This window comes from Phoenix dactylifera, chromosome 3 (assembly GCF_051530095.1).
Source record: "Phoenix dactylifera cultivar Ajwa chromosome 3, Ajwa_hap1_PhDact_Kaust_v1.1, whole genome shotgun sequence".
Lineage (NCBI taxonomy): Eukaryota > Viridiplantae > Streptophyta > Magnoliopsida > Arecales > Arecaceae > Phoenix > Phoenix dactylifera.
In genome coordinates this window covers 4,699,303-4,708,875 of record NC_143192.1, presented here as the reverse complement: position 1 = coordinate 4,708,875, position 9,573 = coordinate 4,699,303, and positions in this window count along the sequence as shown.

Here is a 9,573-nt window from a genome sequence, read left to right as displayed (position 1 = left end):
TCCTTCTTTGGTTGCTGGGAAGGAGCGGAAGGTGGTCTGATGCGGGCTGGTGAATTCCTTTTTCTCCCCTTCTTTCGCACGGGATCTGGCACGCGGTTGGGATGCTGAGGATTTTGCCGGGATCACGGATGAGAGGCGCGCTTGGATCGGGAGAAAGGAAAGGGCGGTGATGCACTGCGGGCGGCTTGGATTTTCCTTTCCCTTGTAAGATGGGAGCTGGGAGACACCAAGTTCTGTCCAATTAGCCATATAGATAAAAAAAATAGTATGATATGAAATTTGGCTTGTAGACGGGTCATCTATCCTGGCTGGAGGTCAAGTGCAATTCTTTCAAGTCATGGGTCACCCAGCACCTTATAGCCAATTTAGATTTGCCAAAAATTATTTTCAAAAAGCACAAAAGAAATGGGCCCGATTCGGACCCGAACCTGACTCGGACCCGACTCGATCTTCAACCGGGTCGAATCTGGGAAGGGATCCTTCTTTAGTCAAATTTGAACTCAATGTGCATTTTATTTATAATTTATACTAATCTATGTTAAATCCAAATATAATATTAATCTAGTGAATTTATTATTATCGGTTAACAATAACACTAATTTTAGTAACATGTAGGCCGCACTTTTGTGCTCTCATCACACCCTCCAACTAGCTTATTGCTAGTCTCTAGCAATTCAGTGCGAAAATGATAACATGAGAGAGCAAAAGTATTATTTATTATATAAATATCCTAAGATAAATACTCACTTTCGTAGAGCATTACGATTGCACTTAGCATGTGCAACAAGCCGTTAAACCCCTAGGTTACCCTAGCGGACGAGTGTTGTCTCGTGAGGGTTTGCAGTGAAGTTACCCACAAACTTCATCAGTTAGGGAATTCCAAATTTTAACTCGAAATTTGAACAAGTATTACTGTATGAAACTAGAATTGCAAGGACAATAGAGACTTGTTGTTATTATATTTAAACAGACTCTAACTCAAGTTTCATTACACCCCATCTATCTGCTAACAAGTCAAGAATGTAGTGAGGTGCAAGATAGTATCATATAAATGAGTGGCTTTCACTTACTTCCAACATGATCACTCCAATTTTCAAGACTTTCTAGAGTTAAATGGTAATGAACACCCCGGATTTATTTATTCATTTTTTTTTTTTCAGACTGAGTGCTAAGAAGAATGACTTGTGCAATATCTAGCCTTATTAAGCTTTCTAGCTAACCCATGTAGTGAGTGTTAGGCCAATGACTCCTGATCCAGATGGCTCAGGGCACTAGGTGTAGAGACACCCTAACAGGCTTAATAACTCAGGTTAACTAGGCTTCAAGGCCAAATTAGTCACTCAGAGTTTAATCTCAATCATCCTCACCTTTTTACGCGAACACTCGCTGCTTGCCAGGCAAGAGGCCCGGTTACTCAGTGAGAAGACTTAAATTAAACTCATTATTTTATTTTATTTTTTCTTTTTTTTTTTCTTTTTTTTTCTTTTTTTTTGGTTAGGCTAGGGTGTTCATCACACATATAACTCTAAATTATCCCAAAAATTAAAAGTATTCATATTAGTCGTAAGTTTACATACCCCACTATTCATGTGCTTACGTGTAGGTGCTAACTCATCTTGTATCATGTTAGCAGAAGATAGGTGGGATGAAAACTTAAGCTAGAACTGCTATCATATTTCTTAACTCAAAGCTATTGTCAGAGCAATTCCTAGTTTGTACAGCCAAAAAGATTAGAGTTTGAGTTAAAAATTTGAAATCCCCCTTTTTTTATTATTTTTTTTTGAAATTTTAATATTTTTTTTTAATTTTTTTTTAATTGCATAAAAAAATCAAAAATATTCTCTCCCTTTTTTTTAAAGAAAAATCAAAAATATTCTCACCCCCATACCTAAATCTAACATTGTCCTCAATGTTAAAGAAAATTTAAAGCAGTAAGAGGACAGAGGAGAAGGTACCTGATATGGGCGGGTAAATTGGGGCAAAATACCCCCAAACCTGCAATTTTTTTTTTTTTGAGAATAGTTACATGTTGGGTTGCCTCCCAAGAGCGCTAAGTTTTATGTCTTCAGCTAGACAAAATGTAAATCCCCATTTTTTTTCAACCATTATCTAAGAATGGTTTTGGAAGAGTCCAAGGAAGAACAGTTGGCTGGTGACGATCTATGCTTATAAGAGGAACAGAATTAGGGGGTGCATGCTCGACCACTTCCTCAGAATGGGCAAGGTAAGCTTCTAAAGGGTCCTTATTATAAGTTTGTAAGAAAGTCTCCTGAACCAGACTTTCAATCATGTCAACTTCATTGATTTCTTTGTCGTCTGGTGGTTGTTTACTTATATTAAAGACATTAAGTTCGACTTTCATATTGCCAAAAGATAACTTCAGCATCCCATTCCGACAATTGATCACAGCATTCGCTGTGGCTAAGAAGGGTCTACCTAAAATTATAGGTGTGTGATTGTCTGGATGTATTACAGGTTCGGTCTCAAGGATAACAAAGTCCACAGGATAGTAAAACTCGTTTACCTTCACTATTACATCCTCTACAATCCCTTTGGGGTACTTCACCGTTCTATCTGCTAAGGAAAGGGTAATATTTGTGGGCTTTAATTTTTCCAAACCTAACTTTTGGTACACATAGTAGGGAAGTAGGTTCACACTGGCTCCTAAATCTAATAGGGCTCTCTGGATGATCGTCTCTCCTATTTTTATTTCAATGGTGGGGCAACCAGGATCTTTAAATTTCGGGGCAATCTGTTGTTGAATGAGAGATGAGGCTTGTGCAGCCATAACAGCTTGCCTAGGAATGCTGGTTTTTCTTTTAACCGTGGTAAGATCTTTCAAGAATTTTGTATAGGAGGGAATTTGTCTTATGGCATCGAGAAAAGGTATATTTATTTGAACAGTTTTAAAGACTTTCATTATTTCATCAAAGTTAGATTGTTTCTTTGAGTCCTGAAGTCTACTGGGAAAGGGAGCCTTGGGTGTGTATGTCTCTATTGGTTTCTCCTCTATTCCTTGTGTTTTCTGTTCTTGTGCCTTTTTCTGAGTGGGATTCGGTTCATGCTTTTCTTCTTTTTCTTGTATAGAAAGTTGAACCTTATTTTCCACTTGCTTGCCAGACCGTAAAGTAGTAATTGCTTGGACTTCATGGTTCTGGTTTCCATTAGAATCAATCTGATACTGACCTATCTGACCTTGATTTTGTTGTCTACTAGGGTTAGGCACTGGTTGACTAGGTAGTTCACCTTTCTTCCTATCCCCTAGAGAGTTAGCTATTTGGCTCAGACTAACCTCAAGTTTTGCAATTGCTTGCGCATGGAATTGGTTAGTCTGGGCTTGGGCTGTATTGGTCTGTTGTTGTTGCTTGATAAAATCTTGTTGTTGTTTCATCATATTAGCCATCATGGTTTCTAATTGTGAAGGTTGCTGTGGGATAGGGGCATTATAAGGCGGTACAGATGGAACCAAAGGTTGGTTCATTTGTGGTGGACCTATCCTGGGGAAGTTGTTCTGAAAACCTGGTGGACCACCTTGATGCTGAATAGGTTCATTTTGCTTGTATGAGAAATTTGGGTGGAACCTATTATCAGGGTGGTAAACTGGGCTGAACGAGTTGGGAGTGGGCTTCTTAAAGGCACTATATGAATTTAGAGCATTTGCTTGCTCGGCCTTTATGGTGGGTAAACTAGGACAACACTCCACTAGATGCTCAGAACTGTTACACAAGATACATAAACTTTGTAACTCATGATCCACTTTCATGATGGGATTTAACTCTTTATATGAACTTGAGCTAGTGGAAACAGTGAAAGCATCAAACTTTTTGCTAAAGTTGTTCATTCCAGTCATCAGATTGGACATGACATTTTTGAGTTCTGGGTCTGCTTTCATTTCATAATTACCCGGTTTTCTAGACCCGAACTCATCTCTATTTACTTCCTCACCATAGCTACTCCAATTTTGGGCGTTCTCGGCTAAGTCAACAAGAAATTCATTGGCTTGATCCGGGGTTTGGTCCATGAACCTACCCTTGTGCATGGACTCGATCATGTTTCTATGTGCCGGAGGTAGTCCTTTATAAAAGAAATGTACTAGATCAGCCTTGTCAAGCCCATGGTGCGGGCATTTGACCAAAAGATCATGAAATCTTTCCCAAAGTTGGAAAAATTCCTCCTCTGATTTTCCTCTAAAAGTTCTTATAGCATCCTTAATTTTTTCTGTTTTAATCATGGGGTAAAATTTTGCCATGAACTTCCTAGATAGTTATTCCCATGATGTGATAGAATTTGAAGCAAGGGAATACAGCCATGCAGCAGCACGATCCTCTAAAGTCATTGGAAACAATCTTAATTTAATACCCTCTTCATCTAAGTTTTGATTTCTAAACGTTTGACAGATTGTCAAAAATTTGTTTAGATGAATGTAGGGTTGTTCACTCTCGAACCCATGAAACTTGGGTAACATATTTATTGTTGCAGCCCGAATCTCGAATTGGGCTGCATTATTAATTGGTAAAACTATGCAAGTAGGGGGACTAGCGGATGCGGGTGCGAATAATTTATTCAAAGTTCTAATATGTTCACCCATTGTAGAGATTGACAGTTGGTTTACACTTCGCAAGTTGTGATGAAAAGTTCTGTCAATCTCAGGATCAAATGGGGTTAACTTATCCCTTAATGACCTTCTACCATGCATACATTTTCCACAACTTAATTAGACTCAATTTTTAAACGAAATCCTAAAAGATAAGAAGAAGGGCTAGACCAAGATGACCACAATCAACACCACACAATAGATTGGCTCTTTAATCTTGAGGTTAAAGAAGGTTTAGTAGCTTTTAATCTAGTTGCACAGAGATTTATCAGGTTAAAAAGTTCCTGAAATTCTCTCCTAGATTAGACAGCTCCTAATCTCCCTTTCAGATTAAGCTTGAGCTTACCAGTTAAGCGATCCAGTAATCAGTGACCAGAAAAGTTCCGGGGTGTGTGGTGGTGCCAGAAGGGATACACCAATACCACAATACCCGTAACAGTTCTCACTGTTGTAAAACTTTCCTAGACATCACCAATTACTAAATCCTCACTGGAGTGGCTTTCAGCCGCTTCTTTCCAAGAACCTAATTGAGCTCGAAAACCCTAAGGCCAACGTCTAATTTGATTTTAATTTAATTTGGCTTAGGATAAGTATGCAAGGTGGTGATTTTTGGGCTAAGGATAGGTAATGACTTCCCGACCTTATCTTTTTAGTGGGTTTTGCCCTTAAATTATTTTATGCAAATGCTTGATGCAACAAATAATCAATAATTTTTTTAAAGTTTATGCAATGTCATTAGGTTGTATTGATTAAATGAGCAAGCAAAATATATTTTTTTTACTTTTACTTTTTTTTTTATTTTTATTATTTTTATTTTTTTTAATTTTTTTTTATTTTTTTTTAGCAATAACTTGAATGTAAACTAAAACTAATCCTTATGCGTCACTCAATCTCCGAATGCCCGTTGAATAAGCTCTGGAGATTACTCCGTGAGAAGCCCCAATAGAGGTATGATCACCTCGGGGGATTGCACCTTATTAACTACTAGCAAAAATAATATTTTTTTTGAAATTTTTTTTTTAATTTTTTTTTTTGAATATTTTTTATATTTTTTTAAAAAATTTAAATTTAAATTTCAAATTTTGAATTTCAAAATTCAAATTTTGAATTTAAATTTTTGAATTTTTGAATTTTGAAATATTTTTTATATTTATTTTTTTTTTGAAATTTTTTTTTTTCGAATTTCAAATTTCAGAATTTAATAACTACGAAATTATTAACTGAAAATAATCAAAATAATAAAAATAAAAACTTACTATCGGAGTGCGTTCACTCCGGGCATCCAAAATCCAATTTGATCTTCGTGATCGTTCTTGCTTCTCGATTTGCCTCCCCGGCAACGGCGCCAAAATTCTGTTCGTCCGATTCCTGTCTACCTAAAAATATGCTAGACAGATCGTTGTTAGAACCGACGGACAAAAGTTAAATTTAATTCTACTCTTACCTGTTCTACCCAAAGAATAGTGGTTGTAAGAGGTCGATCCACAGGGAGGCGATTGGAGTTGCATAAAAATTAGAACATTCACTCGGATTTGAAATCAATTTTTGAATGATTAAAGAAAAACATTATTTTGAAGATGTTGATGGATTTCCTGGTCTACCGGAGAATGTTTTCTAATTGAAATTAATTGAAAGACAGGTACTTAAATTCGAGGATCATTTATATATTTAATGAAAAAGAAAATTCTGGCATAAAATGGATGAAAACAGTGCTAGGGATATTGAAGACTAGAACATCGATTGCATGAAGGAAAATTAAATATATTGCATCAAAGAAAAATTAAAAGATTGCATAATTTGAAGAACGTAGATTAAAAACAGAAATTACAACTTTAGCATGAATAAAACTAAAAATCCCAAAACACTTGCTCTCAAATAAAAACTCTTAATAAAACAAAAAAAAGAAAACTAAAGAAAAAAAACAAACAGAATATGCTCTGTTTTCAAAAGAGAAAACAGAGCATTTCTCTTCTTTTTCCTTGGACCAGCCCCAACCGAGCACTCTTCTCTATCCCATCTTGGATTCCACCGAGCACTCCCCCTCCCCACTGGCCTCTCCCTCTTTTTATAGGCCCTTGGAAATGTGGTGGAGGCGGGATCAGCGGGATCGCCGGGGCGGATCGCGGAAGGGAGGCACTGTCTTGCTTCTTTGGGCCACGGATGCGGAATCGCTGGGAGCTGAAGCGGAAGGTGGGGACTTGGCTTCCTTCTTCGGGTGCTGCTGATGCGGAAGGAAGGAGGCGCTGGGATCTTCCTTCACGAACGCGGGATCTGTGGAGGGTGCCGTGGGATGCTTGAAGATGGCGGCCTGATGCGGAAGGAAGGAGGCGCGCAGAGGGGCTGAGTCGGACGATGAGTGCGGATAGCTTGGTTTGGGAAGGAGCTGGGCGTTGAATGCGGAGGAGTGGATCACGGCTGGGGTGCTTGCAGTCGGAAGGAAAGGCTGAAGCCGGAAGAGCTGAGATGCTACGATTGCGGAGGATCTTCTCTGCTTCGGCTGGGCTTGATCATCGGGATCACACGCGGAAGAGGAAGGAAGCGCGTGGGATGAGCTGGTGGTGCATGGATTCGGGACGATGGGATTCCGGCGTTGCTGGCACGGTGGCTGGCACGGTGAGAACGTCCTTCTTTGGTTGCTGGGAAGGAGCGGAAGGTGGTCTGATGCGGGCTGGTGAATTCCTTTTTCTCCCCTTCTTTCGCACGGGATCTGGCACGCGGTTGGGATGCTGAGGATTTTGCCGGGATCACGGATGAGAGGCGTGCTTGGATCGGGAGAAAGGAAAGGGCGGTGATGCACTGCGGGCGGCTTGGATTTTCCTTTCCCTTGTAAGATGGGAGCTGGGAGACACCAAGTTCTGTCCAATTAGCCATATAGATAAAAAAAATAGTATGATATGAAATTTGGCTTGTAGACGGGTCATCTATCCTGGCTGGAGGTCAAGTGCAATTCTTTCAAGTCATGGGTCACCCAGCACCTTATAGCCAATTTAGATTTGCCAAAAATTATTTTCAAAAAGCACAAAAGAAATGGACCCGATTCGGACCCGAACCTGACTCGGACCCGACTCGATCTTCAACCGGGTCGAATCTGGGAAGGGATCCTTCTTTAGTCAAATTTGAACTTAATGTGCATTTTATTTATAATTTATACTAATCTATGTTAAATCCAAATATAATATTAATCTAGTGAATTTATTATTATCGGTTAACAATAACACTAATTTTAGTAACATGTAGGCCGCACTTTTGTGCTCTCATCAATTTTCTTTCCTCATTTTTAAAATCTTCTATTTTTTTATTGATTTATTTTTTTATATTTGTTGTTCTACCATTACGTAGATTTTAGAATAAAAGTTTCAAATGCTCCCATCTCCCTTCCAATTTCTATTCTGTTGTAGAGAAGGATATGCCTAGCAAGTACAATCAGTTGGACCACATCAAGCCTCGTAGGAGCCAATGCATTCATAGATGAAGATCGCAGCAATATTAGCTTCTCGCCAATGACTTTTTCATTAAAGACTATGTGAAGTTTATCCTACACTTTTCTCTTCTTGTCCATTGTGCTTCTCTCTATATAACTACGACTGTTGTGTGCATTGTTCGTGTTGAAGCCTCATTGCTTCATGGTACTCGAACTTTGATATAAATAGATGGCTGGTGGTCGGAAGAAGAAATAGAGATAGAACCAAAATTAGAATCAGTCTAGGGCTGATGTTCATGAAGAGCCACATTGATGAAATGAATACCAAGATATTGAGATAGAAGAATTGATAAGGTAAGTAGATCTCTCGACCATGTATTTGGCTTTTGTCGAGGATCGAACTTCTTTAGACCACACTATGAAGATGATTATGTTGATGATCATGTTGAGGATCGCATTACATAGCCATCTGATTTGACAATCCAGTCCTTGAAGGAGTTATACATTAGGGACCTTTCGGATGGGGTGACAAAGATACTGGATTGGTTGAACACCTTCGCATGAATCATTGAATACAAGGATGTGTCCTAGAAGAGAAGAAGGTGAAGCTGGTATCCTGAAAATTTAGAGACCAAGCTTTAGCTTGGTGGGAGCAATTCTAGAAAAGATCATGAGTGGAGGGGCAAACCACACAGCATCTACCTTTCAACTATACCCAAAACTTGTACCAACGCCTCTAGAATTTTCAACATGGCAACAGATCTATTGTGATTACATTGAAGCACACTATCAGTTCATTGTTTATGGTGATGGAGCAATAGATGACCATATACGTAGGTGGGCTGCACCAATCAATCCAAGACACCCTCAATCTGCACTTGGACTGTGCATGAGGCATATGATCATGCTATTATTGAAGAGAAGCAGCAAAACCAAAGGATGTTCCAATCTAGAGGACAAGATAGTAGATCAAAAGAGATGCATGGAGCTGATGTTTAAAGAAATCCTAGTCGAGGAAGACCTGATATCCTACCATGCCGAGGTGGCCAAAAAGACTCCAGATAGTGGTTCAAATCTCCGTTGTTACAGTTATTGAAAGATAGTTCATACATGAAATAAGTGCACAAAAGGTCAATTTTTCTCCAAAATAATAGCTATTAGTTGAAGGTAATGAAGGATCTGATGTACATGAGGACGATATGGGCCCAACCTATGATGAAGTTGACAATGTAGGAGATGAAGGGGATTGAAGGGAGATATTGATAAGTCGCTTGTTATCAGAAATAGTCTGATGGCTAAGTTTGCAAGGTCGTAATGAATAGGGAAAGCTAGGAGAATGTCACATCTCAAGAGGCTATTACAAAGTAACTCTACCTATAGAGAAGCATCCCTGGCCTTATAAGCTTTCTTGGTTCCAGAAGGGAAGTGATATAACCATAGATAGTGGATGTTTGGTATTGTTTTCGATTGAGTAAAAGTATTTTGAAGAAGTTCGGTGATATGTAGTTGCCATGGATGCATGGCACCACAGTTTCGAGGATTTCGCAGTTTGATGGCA